This window comes from Marmota monax, unplaced genomic scaffold (assembly GCF_021218885.2).
Source record: "Marmota monax isolate L192 unplaced genomic scaffold, Marmota_monax_Labrador192_F-V1.1 WCK01_AAM20220418_F8-fsc00092, whole genome shotgun sequence".
NCBI lineage: Eukaryota > Metazoa > Chordata > Mammalia > Rodentia > Sciuridae > Marmota > Marmota monax.
In genome coordinates, this window is record NW_026692583.1 from 4,138,239 (window position 1) to 4,160,811 (window position 22,573).

Genomic DNA, 22,573 nt, shown 5'->3' on the forward strand with positions numbered 1-22,573 from the left:
TACTAATGACAAAGTGAAAAATAATCTTACAGTGAACCTAGCAGACACACCCTAGCCAAGTAATCAAAGTTAACAGCACCAGCAATAAGATAAATATACATCATGTACCTCCTGATATAATGAGAAAAAACATACCAATCACTTCTGTGTTATTCCTGCCAAAAATGCATACCTAAAACTAATCGAGAGCAAACAGCAGACAAACCCTGGGGGATCTTCTAAAAAACAACCCGAAATTTTCAAGTGTAAATCCATAAAACACAAACCTTAAGGAATCATTTCAGATTAAATAGAACCAAAAGAGAAATGTAACTGAAGATGCAATATACCATCTTGGACTGGTTCCTGGACTAGAAAAAAGTATGTTGCTAAACAGTTGAAAAAGATCTTCAGTCCAAACAAATTCTTCTAAGATCAAAAGAGGAAAAGAACTGGTATAGAACCTGCATATATCCATAGACCGGAACATGCCACAGAAAACTACAGAATTACATATTATACACTACAGAATTAATATGGATACTGCTTTCTCACACCATGAAGCAAAAAGGCAATTTTGATATTGTCTCTGGAACTCACTACAAAGGAAATGGTGGTATATATGGCTGGGTTTTGAAAAGAAAATTACTCAGCATTGGGGCCAATTTTATAACTCAGGTTTTGCTGAGACCAGGAACTTTCATATTATACCAAAAGGAAGTCCTACAGAAATTAACAGAAAATATGTTTCTAAAGAGTATGTCTTTCAGATGGAGATAATCGTTCAGGCAAGACAGCTGAATTACTGCTGGTGAGCCAGCAGCTACCACACTTTGAAATGAATGATGAATCCCATGTGCCCATTACCTGTTCCAATATCATTTGTGGATTATGCTTATGATGTATCCAAGTTAGGAGGAAATAAAATAGTCTTTTGCTTGAGAGGATTATTGACTCTTTTTTGCTACTACATAAAAGAAAGTTATTCATTTATACTTACATATTCCTTTCAATTTAAACATAAAAGCCTGGTTACTGATTTTTTTTAAAAACTCTTAGCACATAAACTCTGAGGTAAGGCAAATGTCACACAAATATTTTTTTTCTGGAGAAACTCCACTTCTTATTTCATATTAAATAATTTTAAAGCTACTGTATAATAAGCAATGTTTCAATTTTCATTTACATTTTGCTATATTAAGATCTATAAGTAGGGGCTGGGGCTGAGCGGTAGAGCACTAACCTAGCATGTGCGAGGCCCTTAGTTCAATCCTCAGCACATTAAAAATAAATAAAACAAAGGTATTGTGTCCAACTACAACTTCAAAAAAAATTATAATTCAATGTATATGGGTTTTTTTGCACAAAAAAATTTGAAAAAAGTCTGAAATATGACAGTAGTTATGCACAGGGCTAATTACTTTGACAACTATATTCTGGTCTTGAAAGAGAATGTCCTTGATATTAAGAAATACAAATATACTTTAGCTGGGCGCTAAAGTGTATTCATCCTCCAAGGAATCATAGTCACACGTTTGAGAAAACTATGTGGACATCAAGCAGTTATCTTTGTGAAAATTTTGATCAGTACCACAAGTAGAGGTAGCCACATCTAAAGGCACACTGTAGGACTAAAGAAATACAGTCCTGACTGGGGTGTAGCTCAGTAATAAAGTACTTGCCTAGCAGGTACATGGCACTGGGTTTAATCCCCAGTACCACAGGTAAAACAAAAAAACTTCAACTTCTTACCCCTGACCAGGAGCTCTGAGACAAATTAAAACCTAAACCAGTAAGCTGGGCATGCAGTATTTATCTTTCTTTCTAATAGCACAGAAACCATGCCTTATATATGACACACAATAAAATACTTAACGTATTAATGAGCCCAGTCAAGTATCAGGAAAGAAAAACTGGAAGAGAATCCTCTCAAAGTAGTCAGTCATTAAGCTCTTAATCTAAGAGTCAGTTAACTATAGCTTATAACTTGTTTTGTTCTTACATCTGGACTGAGAATGGTTCTTTTCTATTTTTATTTATTTAGTTATATGTTTGTTTATTCATGGTACAGAGGATTGATAAATTATTAAAGGGTTGTTTAAAATATATGCAACATGCTAACACACAATAAGGGGGGAGGGAAGAATACAAGTTCACTGGATTGGACAAAGGGGACTAAAGGGGAATGGGAATAGGAAAGACAGGAGAATTAATCAGACATAACTTTCCTGTGTTTGTATATGAACACACAACCAGAAACTCCATGTATGTATAAGTCAAAATACATTCTAACGTCATGTATAACTAAAAAGAACAAATTTTAAAAATTGTGTTTGAAAAATAACTCCACCAACCTTTTATATTGGAATTTGAGGTTGACCCACATATTGAAGGAAAAAAATAAAATAAAAAAAAAATAAAAAAAAAAAAATCAAGGTATTTCACTAATGTAAATTTGATGAAAAATACTATGAGCAAGCTCCACAAGGGCAAAACTCTACACTGATCAATGAATCAAAATGTACCTAGCAGGGCTGGGGTTGTGGCTCAGTGGTAGAACACCTGCCTAGAATGTGTGAGACACTGGGTTCAATTCTCAGCACCACATAGAAATAAAGGTTCATCAACAACTTTTTTTAAAAAAAAAAAAAAAAAGGAAAAAAAAGTACCTAGCAAATAAATGAAAACGGAAAAAAAGAGATATATCAACTTGTAAACCTCATTTGAAACCCATTTACAATAAACAATAAAAAATGAGGTTAACTGCAAATAGGCTGAGAAAAAAAGGTAAAATGATTGGACAGGAAGAAGAAAAACACTTTAAAAAATATATTATGTAGAGTTGGAGTTGTGGCACAGTGGTGGAGCACTCGCCTAGCATGTGCAAGGTGCTGGGTAGATCCTCAGCACCACATAAAAATTAATTAATTAATTAATTAAACAAAGGTATTGTTCCAACTATAAGAAAAAAAAATTTTTTTAATATTTATTTTTTAGTTTTCGGTGGACACAACATCTTTGTTTGTATGTGGTGCTGAGGATCGAACCCGGGCCGCACGCATGCCAGGCGAGCGTGCTACCGCTTGAGCCACATCCCCAGCCTCCAAGAAAAAAAATTTAAAAAAAAGATGATGGGCTGGGCTTGTGGCTGAGCGATAGAGGGCTCACCTAGTGCCTCCGAGGCCCTGGGTTCGATCCTCAAGACCACATAAAAGTAAATAAATAAAAACAAAGGTATACAAGTAAAAGAAATAAAGTTTTTTTTTTAAAGATATGATGATCAATTATGCAGAAAATTCTAAGTGAAAAAATGCTACTAGAAATGATAATGGAACTTTAAGACCATGATATATAAGGTCCTAGATATAATACAAAAATCCTACAACTAAGCCAGGCATGGTGGCAACCACCTTTAATTCCAAGTACTCAGGAGAATGAGAGAGGAAGATGACAAGTTCAAGGCCAGCCTGGGCAACACAGTTAGACCCTGTTAACTGAGGAAAAAGTTTCTATATCTATGTCAGAACAACAAGCAAGTAAAAATTAGAACTATAAGACAACACCATTTATAATAGCATTTTTAAAATGCTAACTTTAAAGTTGATAAAAAACTGTTCTAAAACTAGATAGTGGTGATGGTTGTGCAATATCTGAAGGTATTAAATACAGCTAATGGCAAATAAATGAAACTAAACTATTACCTCACATCCTATTCAAAAACTAACTCAAAATGGACCAATGATCTAAATGTAAAAAGTCTTAAATGATTAAAAATGTTAAATAAAAAAATATGATGGCTCAGTGGTATAGCACTTGCCTCTCAAGTGTGAGGCACTGGGTTCAATCCTAGCACCACATAAAGGCACTGAGTCCATACACAACTATTATGTGTGTGTGTGCGTGTGTGTGTCTATATATATATATATAAAATGAGCATTTGGGCTACAGATGTAGCCTAGTGATAGAGGACTTGCCTAGCATTCACAAGGCCCTGGGGATTCAATCCTCATTACCAACCCCCAAAACACACACACACACACACACACAAAAAAAAAAAAAAAAAAAGAAAGAAAGAAAGAAAGAAAAAAGAAGTTGGATGCAATTGGGGCACACCTGTAATCCTAGTGATTCAGGATGCTAAGGCAGGAGGATCACAAGTTCAAGGCCAGCCTCAACAACTAGGCATAACCTAGCTCAAATAGTACAAAGGACTGGAGATGTAGTTCAGTGGTAGAGTGCCCCTGGGTTCAAGACTCTGTTTGGGGGTTCGGGAAAGTTAAGAAATAATTAAGAAAATTTGAACTGACTAGGTATTAAATTAATTAATGTTAATTTTTTTACATGTATCAATGTTACTTTTTCTTAGCTTTACATTCTTTTAGAGATACATTGAAATATTTACTTAAAAAATGACATGATATGGGCTGGGATATAGCTCAATGGTAAAGAGCTTGCCTTGCATGTGGGCTTGAAGCCCTAGGTTCCCACCCCCAGCTCCCAAATAGAAGATTTTAATGACGACCTGATGTCAGAATGTTTCAAAAAATCTGGGGAGGTAATCGAAACTGTGTGATACTAGAATAGAGTATATAGTTCGATAAAACAGAACTGATTTTATCGAATTTATTAATTCCAGAAATACTGTTTCATTTGCTACCAAATGATTGACAACAGTGCCAGAAAAACTCAATGGGGAAAGAAAAGTCTTAACAATGCTGGGACAACTGGATCACTGCATGCAAAGGAATGAAGGTGAATCCCAACCTCATATCATATATATACAAAATTAACTCAAAATACATCAATCATTTAAATGTAACAGCTAAAACTACAAAACTTTAAAAAAGTAACGGGTAAAACTTCAGGATCTTGGATTTAGCAATGCATTCTTATGTATGGATAACAAATCACAAACAGAAAAAAAATGGATATTTGGGGTTTGATCAAAATTAATTTTTTTGCTAAAAATAATATCAATTACAACAGCAGAATAAATAAATATGAGGGTCCTGTGGATAAATTATAGATGAGATTTCAGATTTTCCCTAACATAGAAAACCCACAGGATGTAATAGTTCTCCAGAGTGCAATGCTTAAAAACAAAACTAAACTTACTAAACACAAACAACTACTCTACCACTTCACAACTCTGCTTCAAATTCTGACTCACTGTGTACTCAAAATGATTACTTAACCACATTGATCTCCAATATGCTTATCTGTTAAACAGAAAGAGGAGAAAATGTCAGCACTTTTGTGAGGATCAAATAAGAACAAAAAATATGAATATATGAGATATGAATATGAATATGAAGATATGAGCTATGAATATATGCATATATAATCATTTGGTCAAAACTTATGAAACTGTACACTTTAAAATGTGGAGATTACTATTCATCAATTATACTTTATATAAAATGTAAAGAGATGGACACACAGAAGCTCTCAAAAAATGTAGCTTCTTTAAACTTTACATTTAACAAATATTTATTGAACAAGCAAGATGAATACAGCTTTGTCCTCAAACAGCTTAGACCTCAGAAGTTGATAGGGAAAGTATTTCCATATGAATATTTTGTCTGTCTTGTTCACTACTGCTGCCTAATAAGTATATGCAAGCACTCCAGTGGCATCCTGACAACTGAAATATGTTGAATAATCTAAGAATAAAATCTCCTTCCATTTCTGTTTCAATATTCTAAGAATGAGACAGACATGATAGTGCATGCCAGTAATCCTAGCTACTCAGGACACTGTAGCAAGAGGATAGCAAGTTCAAGGCAACTTTGGCAATTTGAGACTGTCTCAAAATAAAGAGAGAAGGGGAGGACTGCGGATTCAGCTCAGTGGTAGAGCTCGTGTCTAACATGCACAAAGCCCTGTGGGTTCATTCCCCAATACTTACTTGCCAGGTTGGGAGGACATACAATTTTCTACGGGTACTGCCAATGTAATTACAAAGTACAATATAATTACAGAATTTTTTTTCACCTTTCTGCTCATTCATCACCATTTTTAACATTGTACCTCTACATGCCTTTCAATAGTTTCTAGCACTACTTCAACAAGCCTGATAATACATTTATGCAATCAAAATACTTTATTGATCCACAGTTGTAAAACCAGACTAGCTGTATAGATGTAACTAATTATCTTTGGCATAGTAAGTGAACTATAAACTACTAACTTCTTTCCATGAAAGATGTTAAAATGCTCTTCCTTCCAGATAGTCCTAAGGTTTCAACTTAAAAGTTACCTGCTAGGGGCTAGAGTTGTGGCTCAGTGGCAGAGAGCCTGCCTGGCATGTGTGAGGCACTGGGTTCAATCCTCAGCACCACATATAAATAAAAAAAAAATAAAGGTACATCAACAAGTAAAAAATATTTAAAAAAAAAAGTTATCTGCTCACAGATGCCTTCCCTGACTACCCATTTAAAATAGCTTCCTAGGGCTGGGGATGTGGCTCAAGCAGTAATGCGCTCGCCTGGGATGTGCAGGGCGCTGGGTTCAATCCTCAGCACCACATAAAAGTAAAATATTGTGTCCACCCAAAAAATAAAAAATAAATATTTAAAAATAGACAAATAAAAATAAAATAGCTTCCTAACAACTATTTTATTGCCATTTTAATACTTAAGGAACTAATATTTAGTAAAACATAGTACTTATTATCTGAAATTATGTTGTTATATGATCACCTTTTTCCTGACCCTGCCTATCACCAACACCAACCACCACCAGAATATAAACTTCATAGGGCAGACACTCCAGTCTATTTTAATCATCACCTATGTGCAGGACTTAATAATGAATACAATGTAAATGCTATGTACCTAGTTGTACACTGTACTTTTTAGGAAATAATGAAAGAAAAACAATAAAAAATTTAAAAAAAGAAACTTTGTAAATGTTCAATACAGATGCATTTTTTTGGGAGGGGGGAACCGGGGATTGAACCCAGGGCACTTAACTACTGAGCCACATACCCAGCCTTTTAAAATATCTTATTTAGAGACATGGTCTCACTAAGTTGCTGAGGCTGGCTTTGAACTCACGATTCTCCTGCCTCAGCCTCCCAAGCCGCTGGGACTACAGATATGCGCCATCCTGCCCGCCCAGCAATACAACTTAAAAAAAAATAATAATTTTGTTGTTGTTGTAGTTGCCCAGGCTGGTCTTAAGCTCCTGGTCTCAAATGATACTCCTGCCTCAGCTTTCCAAACAGCCGGGAACACAAGCATACAATACCTACCATATTCTGCTTCAAATATTTTTGATCTACAGACAGCTGAATATGAGGATACAAACCTGCAAATACAGAGAGCTGGCCATGTTAAATCTAATCACTTAGATGAGTCATGTTTATTTTTCTTCCCATTTTAGGGATTATTATAAAAAAGGGAAATTCTATAATATTTACTGAATATTTCCTATACTCTAAATTACTGAACAATTAAGTTCTAAATTATTCTGTAATTTATATGAATCATGACAAGTATTGGCTAATTCAATTTCTCTGTATATTGAAGAAAAACTACAGCCATCCAGAAAAGCATAATAAGCTAGGCATGATAATACAACTTATCTGGATCCTGTCTTAAAATGAAAAAGGGCTGGGGATGGGCTGGGGCTGATCCGTAGCGCACTTGCCTGGCATGTGTGAGGCACTGGGTTCGATTCTCAGCACCACGTATAAATAAATAAAATAAAGATCTATCAACAACAAAGAAAAAAAAATTTTTTAAAGGAAAAATATTTCTAAAAATAAAAAGGGCTGGGGATATAGCTCAGTGGTATTGAATTCAAACTGGGTTCAATTCAAGAAGGTGGCGGTGGCGGGGAAAGGAGAAAGAAGAATAGAGGGGAAAAGAGAAAAGGGAAGAAAAGAAAAATAAGCTAAGAACAAATTGAGGGGCTGGGGTTGTGGCTCAGTGGCAGAGTGCTTGCCTAGCATGTGTGAGGCACTGGGTTCAACCCTCAGCACCACACATGAATAAAAAGTAAAGGTCCATTAACTACAAATATAAAAAATAAAATAAAATGCCTTAAGAAAAAAAAAAAAAAGAACAAATTGAATCCCAGCTCTTACATTTAATCACTTAGGTGAGCGACATTGCTCTTCCCATTTCAGGAAGAATTATTATTATATTATTATTACTATTAGTAGTATTAGAAAGGAAAATTCTGTAACTAATACTTACTGAATATTTCCTCACTGATGAGTCAAGAGGGGTGGCACTGGGAAGTAGGCCATGACAATCCAAATATAGTAAAGCTATAATTTATTTTTTTAGCAAAATGAGGTGGGCTGGCAACTCTACATTGATAAAAACAACTGCCAGATTAATACAGTCATATAATCATGTAGAATCACTGTTTCAAAACATCTTTTTTTTTTTTTTTCCTGGAGCCTGCCATTCTTTGAATCCATTTCTATGTTTCCTGTCATAGATCTGGAGCCCCAGGTTCCTGTGCTACACAGGAGCTGAAAAAAAAAAAAAAAAAAAAAAACTATAGGAGGAACACTAAGCATACTAAAAGCCAGAAAATGATTGAACCCAGGATTCAATCTGGGTTGACACATCCTGAGCCCTTTATCACATATTTTATATAGAAAAAGGATTTTGCTGAGTTTCTTAGAGGCCTCACTAAGTTGCTGAGGATGGCTGGCTTTGAACAAGTGATCTTATACCTACAAGCTCAGAAGACTACAGAATCACAGGAACCATTGACATTAAGGGATGTGGCCATTGGTTTCTCTGAAGAATGGAAATGCCTGGATGCTTCTTCTCAGCAGACTTTATATGGAGATGTGATGTTAGAGCTCTGTAGAAACCTAGTCTTTATTGGTGAGCCTAAATTTCATTAAGAATTTCTAATTCGGTCTGGGGATGTGGCTCAAGCGGTAGCGCGCTTGCCTGGCATGCATGCAGCCTGGGTTCGATCCTCAGCACCACATACAAACAAAGATGCTGTGTCCGCAGAAAACTAAAAAATAAATATTAAAAAATTCTCTCTCTCACTCTCTCTTAAAAAAAAAATTTCTAATTCACAAGCAATATTTAATTTCTTATCTTTGTACAGTATCTCATGGCAGCTTCTATTCTGCATGAAAAATTTCTAGTTTCTTGTTTTTAGGACAAAGATTGGGCACTTATTTATGTAAAAAAAAGATAAATTTTTTTATGTTTAACTTATTTTTTCTAAGCAGTACTCACAATTTAGAAAATAAAATGGCTTCAAAATAAAACAAAAACAAAACAAACAAACAAACAAAAACCCTATCATCCACAAAGGCATTGGTTTTAAATTCTGGCCCTATCACTTCCCAGCTCTGTGACTTTAACCCCATGACTTCAGCTCTTTCTTAACTTCAACATTTACAAAATGAGGATAGAAATAGTACCTTCTAGGTCTGGGGCTGTAGCTCAGTGGTAGAGCACTTGCCTAGCATGTGTAAGGCACTGGGTTTGATTCTCAATACCGCATATAACTAAATGAATAAAATAAAGGTCCATCAAACACTAAAAAAATAAAATAAAACTGTATCTTCTCATAAATGATATTCCATAATATGTGGCACATTATTAAGACCTTAACTATTGTCACCTAATATTATCATTTTCATCAAATCCCTGCACATACTAGTACAGGGGAAAAAACTATGTGAAGTTTTCCTCAAAGCAAAGGATAAGGGGCTTGGTCATGTGCACAATTATATGTAACTCTATTACACCAAAAACTGCATAACTCATGTAAAAAGGGATCTTAAGACTCCAACCAAGGCTACAAGAACTTTCTAAAATGATATATATCCTATATTGCACTACCCAGTAGGATAGCCTCTAGGCACAAAAGGCAGTAAACACTTGAATATGATTGAAGTGAGGAATTGAAATTGTTACCTTTCAATGGACTTGATTTTAAATTTGAATAGCCATATGTGGACACAATACCTTTGCTTCATTTACTTTTATGTGGTGCTGAGGATCTAACTAGTGGAACCCAGTGGCTCATAGGCAAGCGCTCTATCGCTGAGCTACAACCCCAGGCGGATGAAGCCATTTTATACTTAACAACTGACTTGTTTTCTTCAGAGATTTATATTGACTTCATTTTGCACAGACCTGTATTACAGGCTATGGAGTAGTTATTACAAATAAAAAAATAAAGGCTTTGAAGGCTTAGAGTTAGAATCTCAGCTCCATTATTCCTAGCTCTTTGACCTTAGGGGCAGGTTCCTTAATTTCTCTGAACCACCACTTCCTCATCTGTAAAATGAATATGACATGACCAATCTGACAAACTGAGCTATTCTAAGGATTAAAAGATATGTATATAATTAATTTACCTGGCACAGTTCCTGAAACCTAACAGACACACAATAAATGTTAACAATCATCACCTAAATATTAAGTTCTCCATAGACTGTTTTCATATAAGATATCTAAACTTTCTCTCTAGAAAAATGCTACAAATATCACATGGCTCAGAAATACTATGTATGCATGTTTTGTATAGGAAAATAAAGCTGTTTTATGCCAGTCACTGTTATGGATGCCTATAATTCCAGCTACTTGGAAGGCTAAGGCTAGAGCATCACCAAGTTTGAAACCAATATGGGTAACTTAAGAGACTCCGACTCAAAAATATACATTAAAAAAAAAAAGCTGGGGATGCAGCTCAGTGGTAGAACACTTGCCTAGCAGTATGTATGTGAGGCCCTGGGTTCAATCCTCAAGAACTGGACCATTAAGACTGAGTTTGAAAAACATGCAGATGAGCCAGATATGGTGGCTCACTCCTGTAATCCCAGCAGCTGGGGAGGCTGAAGGCTGAGACAGGAGGATCACCAAGTTCAAAGCCAGCCACAGCAAAGGCAAGGTGCTAAGCAACTCAGTGAGACTCTGTCTCTAATACAAAATAGGGCTGGGTATGTGGCTCAGTGGCTAAGTGCTCCCGAGTTCAATCCCTGGTACCCCAAAAATTAAAAATTAAATCAATAAAATAAAAAATAAAAAGGGCTGGGTATGTGGCTCAGAGATAAAGTATCACTGAGTTCAATCCCTACTCCCAAAAAAACAGACATGCAGATGCAGACTTCCTATAGCATTTCAGACTTCAAATTCATTACATCTCACAAATACACATTCCCTATTTTTTCCTCCACTTTTTATCATTAAGAGTCTGATTTGGGGGCTGGGGTTGTGGCTCAGCAGTAGAGCGCTCACCTAGCACGTGCAAACAAGGCACTGGGTTTGAGCCTCAGCACCACATAAAAATAAAAAACGGTATCTCCATCACTCTGATTTGTACATTCTTTCACCCAATGAATCTAATGCCTCAAGTTTCTGTTCAATTAAAGAAACAGATCCTGCTGGACATGGTCACCCAAACCTGTAATCCTAGCTACTAGGGAGGATGAGGCAGGAGGATCCCAAGCTGGAGACCAGCCTGGGCAATTTAGCAAGACTCTGTCTCATAAAAGGAAGGGGGTCACTGGGAACGTAGTTCAGTGGTAAAGTACATGCCTAACACGTGCCACTAGGCCCAAGGTTCAATCCTCATAGGGTGGAGGGTGGGGGAATAATCCTAATATTCCTTAATTCCATCACCCGTTTTCTTCTCACATATACTTTTCTAGACATCGTAATACAATAATAATGTGTCATTCCATCTCTACCACTTTCTAGCTACATGAATTTTAACAGATCATTTAACCTCTTTGGGCAGACTATCCAAGCGTTGTGTAATAATCACATTTATTATGTATATATATACCCTAGAAGCATGAATTCATAAAGAAATCAACTCCATGTTTCCCTCAATTTGTTATGACCCTAATGGCAAATAAGCACATAAAAAGATTGATCAATATTAGATATCAGGACAATGCACATTAAACCACAATACCACTACATACCCACTAGCATGTCTAAAATTAAAGACTAACATACAAAGTGCTGACAAGGAATTGGAACAAACAGAATCTCATATACTGCTAAAGAGAATACAAATATAGTACACTATTTTTTTCTTGGCAATACTGGGAATCAAACCTAAGACCTCTGCATGCTAAGCAACCACTCTACTACTGAGCAATATTCCAGCATTCTTTTTTTTTTTTTTAAATCTTTATTTTTTATGTGATGCTGATGATCAAACCCAGCACCTCACGCACGGGAGGCAAGGGCTCAACCACTGAGCAACAACCCCAGCCCCCCCTGAAATTCCTTTAATTAAAATTAAACACTTAAACAAAAATTAAACACTTGCCACATACCCTAGCATTCCCATTTCTACATATTTAGTCAAAATAAATAAAACAGCTCACAAAACCTGTACATAAACATTCACAGCAGCTTTATTTATAAGAGCCAAAATCTGCTAATAATGCAAAACTACTCACAACTCAAGTGTCTATCACTTAATGAACAAACTGGTACATACCTATAATGAAATACTACTCAAAAAAGGAGAGGCCGGGCATAGTGGCACATGCCTGTAATCCTGGCAGATTGGGAGGCTGAGTCAGGAGATCTGCAAGTTCAAAGCCAGGCTTAGCAATGGGGAGGCGCCAAGCAACTCAGTGAAACCCCATTTCTAAATAAACACAAAATAGGGCTGGGGATGTGGCTGTGAGTTAAAAAAAAAAAAAAAAAGGTGGGGGGGGGGGTTGAGAAACTACTGTTACATGCAACAACACAAATGAATCTATAAGCAGTATGCCTTGTAAGAGAAGTCAAGCATAAAAGGCTGTAAGCTGTAGGATTCCATGACATTCCAAAAAAAGACAAAACTACAGTATAAGAAATGGGAAATAAATCAATAAATGCCAGGGTTGAGGAAAGGAGACTCACTGAGGAAACAAAGGAGAAGGGTAATTGCAGTGGTCATTACATAAATACGTATGTTTGTTAAAACTCAAGAACATACTGGGGGGGCTGGAGTGTAACTCGGTGGCACAGTTCTCGCCCAGCCCATGTGAGGCACTGGGTTTGATCCTCAGCACCACATAAAAATAAATAAAACAAAGGTATTGGCAGCTGGGGTGTGGCTCAGTGGTAAAGTGTGAGGTGCTGGGTTCGATCCTCAGCACCACATAAAATTAAAAAATAAAGATACTGCATCCATGTATAACTAAAAAATATTTTCTAGTTATATATTGTGCCCATCTACTAAAATGATAAATAAATAAATAACACATGCTGGAGCTGGAGCTCAGAGGTAAAGTGCTTACCTCACATATGTGAGGCACTAGGTTCAATCCTCAGCACCACATGAAAATAAATAAAGTAGGTATTATATGTCCATCTACAACTAAAAAAAAAAAAAATGCATGCTGGTGTGGTGGCACACACCTGTAATCCCAGCAGCTCAGGAGGCTGAAGCAAGAGAAATGAAAATTCAAAGCCAGACTCAGCAACTCAGTGAGGCCCGTCTCAAAAAACAAAATGGGCTAAAGATATAGCTCAACGGTTAAGCACCCATGGGTTAAATCCCCAGTACAAAAAAAAAAAAAAAAGAAAAGAAAAAAGAAAAAAAAAGAACATTGCACTTAAAAGGGTAAATTTTACTTTATTTAAATTGGAATTCAGTACATCTAAAATATAACATTCCAGAGAAAAAATAAGTGTCTTAACAATTTGAGCCACATCATAGTGCATAAACAAAGTCTCCTCTGCATATTTATTTGTTCCTAGGCCCAAGATGGACAGGTTTTTAAGCCTACAGACCCGATAAATGAATATGCTGTTAGATATCATTCCCCAAAATTCAATCTAACATTTTTTTTTTTAATCTAGGGATGGAACCCAGGGGTGCTTTATCACTAAGCCACATCCCAGCGCTGCCAATTCTTTTTTTTCTTTTTTTTTGGGGGGGGGACCTAGGGATTTTTCCACATCCTCAGTCAGTTTTATATTGTTTTATTTTGAGATAGGGTCTAAGTTGCTTAGGACCTTGCTAAGTTGCTATGGGCTGGCTTCAAATTTGTGATCCTCCCGCCACAGTCTCCCAAGTCACTGGAATTATAGGCACATGCCACCACACACCTAATCTTTGTCACTGGCTAGCTTTGGACTCACTATTTCCCTGCCTGCCTCAGCCTCCAGAGCTGCTGGGATTACAGGCATGCGCCACCATGCCCACCTTGTGTGTAGGTATTGACAAACTTCGGCAATAGCATTTTAACTACATTTCTTTCAAATTAAAACCTTTAGCTAGAAACTTCCAAGTTTTTTCCCATTTTTCTTCCATCAGTTCTACCTTCCACTGATCACTAACTAAACAAACATGGTAGTTTTGGTCCCTGTTATTCAGAATAATTTGTCCTGTCCCAAGCCATCACTGTACTACCGTTTACAAGCTTTTGCATGTGTGTGAGTGTGTGTGTGTGTTGCTGGGGATTGAACCCACGGCCTTGTGCATGCAAGGCAAGCACTCTACTAACTGAGCCATATTCCTGGCCCCCATTTACAAACTTTTAAAAATCTATGATTTCTACCATAATTAAATTTTGTCTTCTGATGCACTATCAATACTCACTACTGCAGCTCTTGAATATGATAGGTTTAACAATAACCTAAATTCAAGCACAGTAAACACACATTTTAAAGATAACAGGAATGGTTGTGAATTTGACCATGAACAACCAAAAAGTCATCTGTTGGTGGCTGTGTTTTGGAGTGTAACTTTGCTCCTTTCTCAATTAATCCTAATCTTAAAGTTTCCAAGCAGAAGAGCTGCTGCACATAAACATAAGAAACTATGTATTGAATGCCATCCATAATACAATCCATAAGTTTTTAAGAACAGAAGAAAAATGAGAATTTTCTATGTTAAAGACACTTTGCAAAGAAGTTTGGGGCCAAACCTTTAAAAACTACATTTAAGAGATAAAATAAAAGCCAGGTGTGATAGCACACACAGCTACTAGAGAGGCTAAAGCAGAAGAATTCCAAGTTTGAGGCCAACCTGAGCAACTTAGCAAAACCATGTCTCAAAATAAAATGGCCAGACGCAGTGGCACAAGTCTGTAATCTCAGCAATTCAGGAGGCTAAAACAGGAGGATTAAATATTCTGAGACCAGCCAGAAGCAGTGGTCCACACCTCTAATATTAGCGGTTTAGGAAACTGGCATCACAAATTCAAAGCTAATCTCAGCAATTCAGCAAGGCACTTAGCAACTGAGCGAGACCCTGTCTCTAATAAAATATTAAAAAAGGGTTGTGGATGTGGCTCAGTGGTTAAGTACCTCTGGGTTCAATTCCCAGTACCAAAAAAATAAAATTAAAACAGGTTTAAGATGTAGCTCATTGGTATAGACTGCTTGTCTAGCATGTGCAAAGCTCGGTGTTCATTCCCCAGTACTAAGAAAAAAATTAGTCATTGTTTATCAGAAACATATACATACATATACACACAAACAGTATATATATGTACGTGTATATATACATGTGTGTATATATATACACACAAATATATATATACGCATATATACATACACATACATATACCCACACACACACACACACACACATATATATATATATATATTTTTTTTTTTTTTTGGTGGTACTGGGTATTGAGGCAGTGTGTTGTACCATTAAGCTACATTCCCAGCCCTTTTTAAAAATTCTGAGACAAGCTCTTAGTAAATAGCCAAGGCTGTCTCCAAACTTAAAATCCTCCTGCCTCAGCCTCTCAAATCCCTGGGTATCACAAGTTTGTGTCATCACACCCAACTTTTTTTTTTTTCTTTTGGGTTAAGGATTATACTCAGACCCTCACTCACACAAAGCAAGCACTCTACCACAGAGGTCTGACCCCTAGAAATTTCATATTTAACTGAGCATCCTATATTTTTATTTGCTAAATATGATAACCCTAGGGCTGGGCTGTAGCTCAGTGGCAGAATACTTGCCTCGTATGTGTGAGGCTCTGGGTTTGATCCTCAGCACCACATAAAAATAAACAAATAAAATAAAGACATTCTGTCCATACACAACTGCAAAAAAAAAATGTTTTAAATATGATAATTCTAGCCTAGGCATAACTTCAAAACATTTCTCCAACGCTCTTAGCAAGGACCTAAGCAACTTAAGGAGATCATGACTCAAAAAAAGTTTTTAAAACGGCTGGGAATGTGGCTCAGTGATTAAACACCCCTGGGTTCAATCCCCAGTACCATAATAAACAAACAAATGCAATGTAGTACATATGCACTTCTCAAAATAGAAATGCATATGTACTACATTGCATTTTTCTTAAAACAATTCCTACCCTTAATAATATACTATTAATACATTAATAATACATTCTACTATTTTTTAATTTTTCTAAAAATGCTTTGTCATGACCCACTAAAGTGATTTCACAACCTACTCAAGGGTCATGACCTGCAGTTTGAAAAATACTTGAGATATGAAAAACAATTTAAACTTGTATTTATAAATCACCATTATGAACACATTATTTAACTATACTATGCTGTACAACAAACAGTAATACCTCTGAGGTCTAAGGCCTAGAACTATAAACCTAGACACAGTCAAGTCTTCCAGCATACTATAACTTTTTAAGCTCTGGTATCTGGTTGTTCTGTTTTAAGCTGAGGCTTGAACCCAAGGTTGCTTTATGACTAAGATACATCACCACACCTTTTCATTTTTGAGACAGGGTCCCACTAACTTGCTAAGGCTGGCCCTGAACTTGTTATCCTCCTTTCTCAGCCTCCTTATTACAGGCATACACCACTGTACCTGTCTTGAATGTTTTTTGTAACTCTATGGTCTCTTAGTTTTCTATCACACTGTTATTTTTCATTGCTGCCAATGTCTGACTTCAACAATTTTACATTTTTACTTATTAGCAATCTACAAATCATAAAAAAGAATGTATAAAGTTAAAGCAAATAAGCTCTGAAAGAGACCCTGAAGAATTCCCCTTTCTGTAACCTGCACATTTCAGCACAGAAAACCTTAGGTATTCAATTCCTGATTTCCAAATGTTTTTAGGGATGAAAACAGTTAACTGCACAAAGTTCACAATAAACACTTATAAGCTCCCAAAGAAAATGTACTACTTGGTTTAAAGTCTTTAAAGAAAATTACAATTATAATCAAGATAAAAACTATTAAACTTTAAATTTAAAGCTTTTTAAATTTTTTAGTTGTAGATGAACACAATATCTTTATTTTATTTATTTATTTTTTAAATATTTTATTAGTTGTTGATGGACTTTTATTTATTTATATGTGGTGCTGAGAATCAAACCCAGTGCCTCACACATGCTAGGCAAATGCTCTATCACTAGCCACAACTCCAGCTCAAAAATTAAAAACTTTGGGCTGGGGATGTGGCTCAAGCGGTAGCATGCCCGCCTGGCATGTGTGCGGCCCGGGTTGGATCCTCAGCACCACATACAAAGATATTGTGTCCGCCGAAAAATAAAAAATCAATATTTTTTTAAAAAATTAAAAAATTTAAGAAGATAAAAAAAATCTTGGCAATAGTTTTCTTTTAGTTGTAGTTAAATACAGTATCTTTAATTATTTATTTTTATGTGGTGTTGAGGATCGAACCCAAGGCCTTGCACATGCTAGGCGAGCACTCTACTGCTGACCCACAACCCCAGCCCCAAAAATTTTTTAACAAATGATTTATAAAAGCAATATGAGGGACCTGGGGTTGTGGCTCAGCAGTAGAGCACTCACCTAGAACATGAGTGATCCTGGATTCTATCCTCAGCACCACATAAAAATAAAGATATTGTGTCCAACTACAACTAAAAAAATAAATATAATATATATATATACATATATATATATTTACATATATATACATATATATATATATATATATATACACATATATATATATAGAGAGAGAGAGAGAGAGAATTTTTTTAATATTTATTTTTTAGTTTTCGGTGGACACAACATCATTATTTTATTTTTATGTGTGCTGAGGATTGAACCCAGCGCCCCGTGCATGCCAGGCAAGCGCATTACCGCTTGAGCCACGTCCCCAGCCCAATAAATATATTTTTTTAAAAAGGCAATATGACGGGCTGGGGACGTGGCTCAAGCGGTAGCGCGCTCGCCTGGCATGCGAGCGGCCCGGGTTCGATCCTCAGCACCACATACAAACAAAGATGTTGTGTCCGCCAAAAAACTAATAAATAAATAAATACTTTTTAAAAAACGCAATATGAGAAGTGGAATAAAAAATATTTGAACTTTGGCAACACTGTTAAAGCTCTCAAGGAATATCTTCAAGAGGACAACATTCTAAACCTTTGGTATACTTAACACAAATAAGCCACATTCATTTAAAATTACATCAAGGTTTGGGGATATAGCTCAGCTGGTAGAGTGCTTGCCATGAATGCACAAATCTCTGGGTTCAATCCCCAGCACCACAAAAAAATAAAATAAAATAAAATTATATCAGACAAGGATCATACTACTACAAAGAGTCCATTATAGAATGACATTATTTAATTCCCAAGATGCAGCTTGATATTAATCATAGCACAAAATTGTTATTTTATAACCACTTAACTCAACTTTAAGGCTTAAGTTACAGGCAATCTACGTAAGAATCTTTAAAGGGAATTTAAAATTTTCACAAGTATAATCACAAATAATTATCAGCCAATAAAAGACTGAGGTTTAAACACTTGTAATAAGTTTTCATAACCCAGATTTGTAACAATTCTAAGTCATTAAAAATAATAAAACCAAGGAACTTTAAAATTTGATTTCATGCTACATGTGTACAGAATTACATATAAGAACAAAGATAAGGCCCATGTGGTTGCACAAGCCTAAAATCCCAGCAGCTCAGGAAGCTGAGGCAGGAGATCATGAACTCAAAGCCAGCCTCAGCAACTTAGTGAAGCCCTAGGCAATTCTGGGAGAAGGTCTCTAAATAAAATTTTAAAAAAGAACAAAGGGGCTGCATCAGAGCAGTTCAGAGGTCCAAGAGATTAGGAAAACTTGACTAAAGCACCCCATATAAAACAAATAAAGGTCCATCAATAACTAATAAAAACATTTAAAAAAAACTAACAAAGATAAGGAACTAAATCAAACTCAAAAAGTTATAAAAGCAATCCTAAAGGGCATGGGCTGCCTGTAACTGTGTACTCTTTGAAATAAAAAAAATGATCCTATTTAATGTATGTTTTTTTCTTTTTTTGGTACCAGGGATTGAACCCAGGGACACACACAACCAATGAGCCACATCCACAGCCCATTTCTTTTTTTTTGGAGATAAGGTCTCACTAGGCTGCTAAGACTGGCTTTAAGCTTGAGATCCTCAGCCTCAGCCTTCCCAGCCACTGGGATTACAGGTGTGTGCCACCATGCCCAGAATGGCTTGTTTAGTTAAGCGGAGGATCTAATAAAGTTCCACAAAGTGTGCTTTAGTCAAGATTTCCTAATCTCTTGGACCTCTGAACTGCTCTGATGCTGAATACCCTTAACTGTTCATGCCCCACATGATAGAAAACAAGAACTTTGGGTTACTTCACCCTCTTTGAGCAGAAAACAGCTTAGAGATGTCATCACCCATTTTTCCATGGTAATGGAATATAGAAATTGACAGTGGGGAAATGTAACAGTGGTCCATTTTATTCTTTGAATACAGCCCTTACTGCTCTGCCACTGGGGGGAAAAAAGTTTTCCTAATCTCTTAATGTTGAGATATTTGTTTTTACTTTGAGTTTCTGTTATCACTTCATGGTCTAATATCCTATCACTTTAAAAATATTTTAAACATGGGCTGGGATTGTGGCTCAGTGGTGAGGCACCGGATTCGATCCTTAGTACTACAGAAAAATAATACAAATAAAATAAAATAAAGGTATTTTGTCCACCTACAACTTAAAAAAAATTTTTAAAGATATCTAGTACATATCTCACTTTGTTCAACGTATATGTGTATGTTCACAAAGACCACAAAGATTCTGAAATCACGTATGCAAAATTTTTAAGAGTGGTTATCTCAAGGGGGAAAAAAAGGGCCAGGCAAGAGGACCCTTACCTATAATTCCAGAAGCTTGGGAGGCCGAGGAGAAAGACTGCAAGTTCAAAGCCAGCCTCAGCAACTTAGTGGGGCCCTAAGCAACTGAGCAAGACCCTGGTTTCTATATAAAATTTTAAAAATAATTTTTATAAAAAATGTCTGGAAATATTTAGTGGATGAGCAACCCTGGGTTCAACCCCAAGTACCAAAAAAACGATGATGATGATAATTATGTGTCACTTTATTTTCCAAGGATTTTGTTTCTCTGTAGTAACTTACTTTTTTTCTACAAAGAATACTTCAAGCACCTGCCTAGCATGTTGCAAAGACCCTGAGCTAAATTCCTGAGAGGGAGGATTAAAACTTCTAATCCTTTTCAAACTATAAAAGAATTTCAAATATAAATGAGGCAGTACTCATACAAAGACTGTTTTCCAATTTAATTTCAAGAATAAATATGTTCTGCACACCTGCTCAAATATTCTCATCTTGCCAGGCATGATGGCACAGGTTATAATCCCAGCTCCATGAGGGCAGGAATTTGTGTCTGCTTTCTTTACCATGTATTCCCAAGTGCTCAGAACAGTACTGGGAATATAAATAGTATTCAATCAGTGTTTGCTGAATGAATGAATAAAAATCTTACCACTTTAAATTATTTGCATAGAGCAATAATGATGAGAACATCCTACCGGAGTCAAAAAGGAATAAGAAAACTATTGTTAAAAGAACACAGTAGCCAGGCATGGTGATGTAGGCCTGTAATTCCAGCTACTTGGGAGACTGAGGCAGGAAGATCACAAGTTCAAGGCCAGGCTGGGCAAATTAGCAAGACCCTATCTCAAAATAAATAAATAAACAATAAAGTCATATTGGGGATATGACTCCATGGTAAAGTGCCCTGGATTCAATCCCCACAAAAAACAAATGTGTCTATGTGCCCCAAAAAGCAAATTTATATATATATAGATATATATAGATATACACACATGTAAAAATATGTTCTATATAGAATATTACTTTAAAAAGCAGAAAAAAATATTTAATAGAAAAAGAAACTTTTTATGAATATCAAAACACATTACAAGCCAGGTGCAGTGAGACACCTGTAATACCAGCAGCTCGGGAGGCTGACGTAGGAGGATTGAATTCAAAGCCAGCCTCAGCAACTTAAAGAGGGCATAAGCAACTTAGCAAGACCCTGTCTCAAAATAAAATATAATAAAGGGCTGAGTATGTGGCTTCACGCTCCTGGGTTCAATCCCTGGTACCAAAAACAAAAATATACTATGAAGGGCTGGGTATGTATCTCAGTGGTAGAGGGCTTGGCTAGTATGTGCCAGGACCTGGGATCAAAAGACAAACTCAAAAAAAAAAAAAAAAAAGCACACTAAGATATAGCTCAACCAGGGCTGGGGCTTAGTGTAGCACACTTGCCTGGCAACTGTGAGGTACTGGGTTTGATTCTTAGCACCACATACAAATAAATAAAATAAAGGTCTACAAACAACTTAAAAAAAAAAAAAAAAAAAAAAGATATAGCTCAACCATAGCTGACCTGAGCTATACTTCTACCACTGATATGGCTCAGTGGTAAACACTTGCCTGGCCTGGTGAGGCCCTGTGTTCAATCACCAGCATCACACCAATAAAAAACAAAAATAAATCAACAAAAAAAAACTCCCACATCTATAGCTCAATCTATTTCCAATCATAAGTAATGGTATGGATTCAAGTGTCTACGTTATAAATTCTAGATCTAAATGCTACAATCTAAAGATGGATACCAGCTTCATATTCACTGGGGAGTAAATTTTCTAAGAAACATTCCCTACTTTTGAAGTCTTAAACACCTAAGCCACAAAAAAATTCCTTTAAAAAAAAAAAAAAAAAGACTCAAGCCAGGCACAGTGGCCCACATCTAATTCCAGCAACTCAGAAAGCTAAAGCAGGAGAACCTAAAGTTCCAGGCAAGCCTTGGTAACTTCGTAATACCCTGTTTAAAAAGTGGCAGGGGCTGGGGCTGTAGCTCAGTGGTACAGTGCCTGCTTAGCATGTGTGAGGCAGTAGGTTTGATCCTCAGCACTACATTAAAAATAAATAAACAAAGGTATTGTGTTGGGGCTGGGGTTTTTTAGCTCAGTGGTAGAGTGCTTGCCTAGCATGTGTGAGGCCCTGTGTTCGATCCCCAGCGCCATGTAAAACTAAATAAAAAGAACAAAGTTATCATGTCCATCTACAACTAAAAATATTTAAAAAAAAAAAAAGGTACCATGTTCATCTACAACTAAAACAATATTTTTTTAAATAAATTTAAAAAAAATACAGTGCTGGATATATAACTCAGTGGTAAAGTGCCCCTAGGTTCAATCCCCAGAAACAAACCAAAAAAGAGAAAAAAAAAAAAAAAAAGAATAGCATTCTGGGGCTGGGGTTGTAGCTCAACGGTAGAGCACTCGTAGAGCACTCGCCTAGCACACGCGAGGCCCCTGGGTTCGATCCACATAAAAAAAATAAGTAAATAAAATAAAGGTATTGTGTCCAACTAAAAAAAAA

General features: G+C 36.2%; 1 protein-coding gene and 1 pseudogene across 10 annotated transcripts in view; one reads left to right on the plus strand and one right to left on the minus strand.

The window, feature by feature from the left end:
• The window catches only part of Atxn2 (ataxin 2), a 128,205-nt gene that overhangs the window by 100,056 nt on the left and 5,576 nt on the right, over positions 1-22,573 (minus strand). The gene's annotated exons all lie outside the window — the stretch shown is intronic.
• Positions 1-22,573, plus strand: part of LOC124093674 (uncharacterized) — a 31,503-nt pseudogene that overhangs the window by 4,357 nt on the left and 4,573 nt on the right.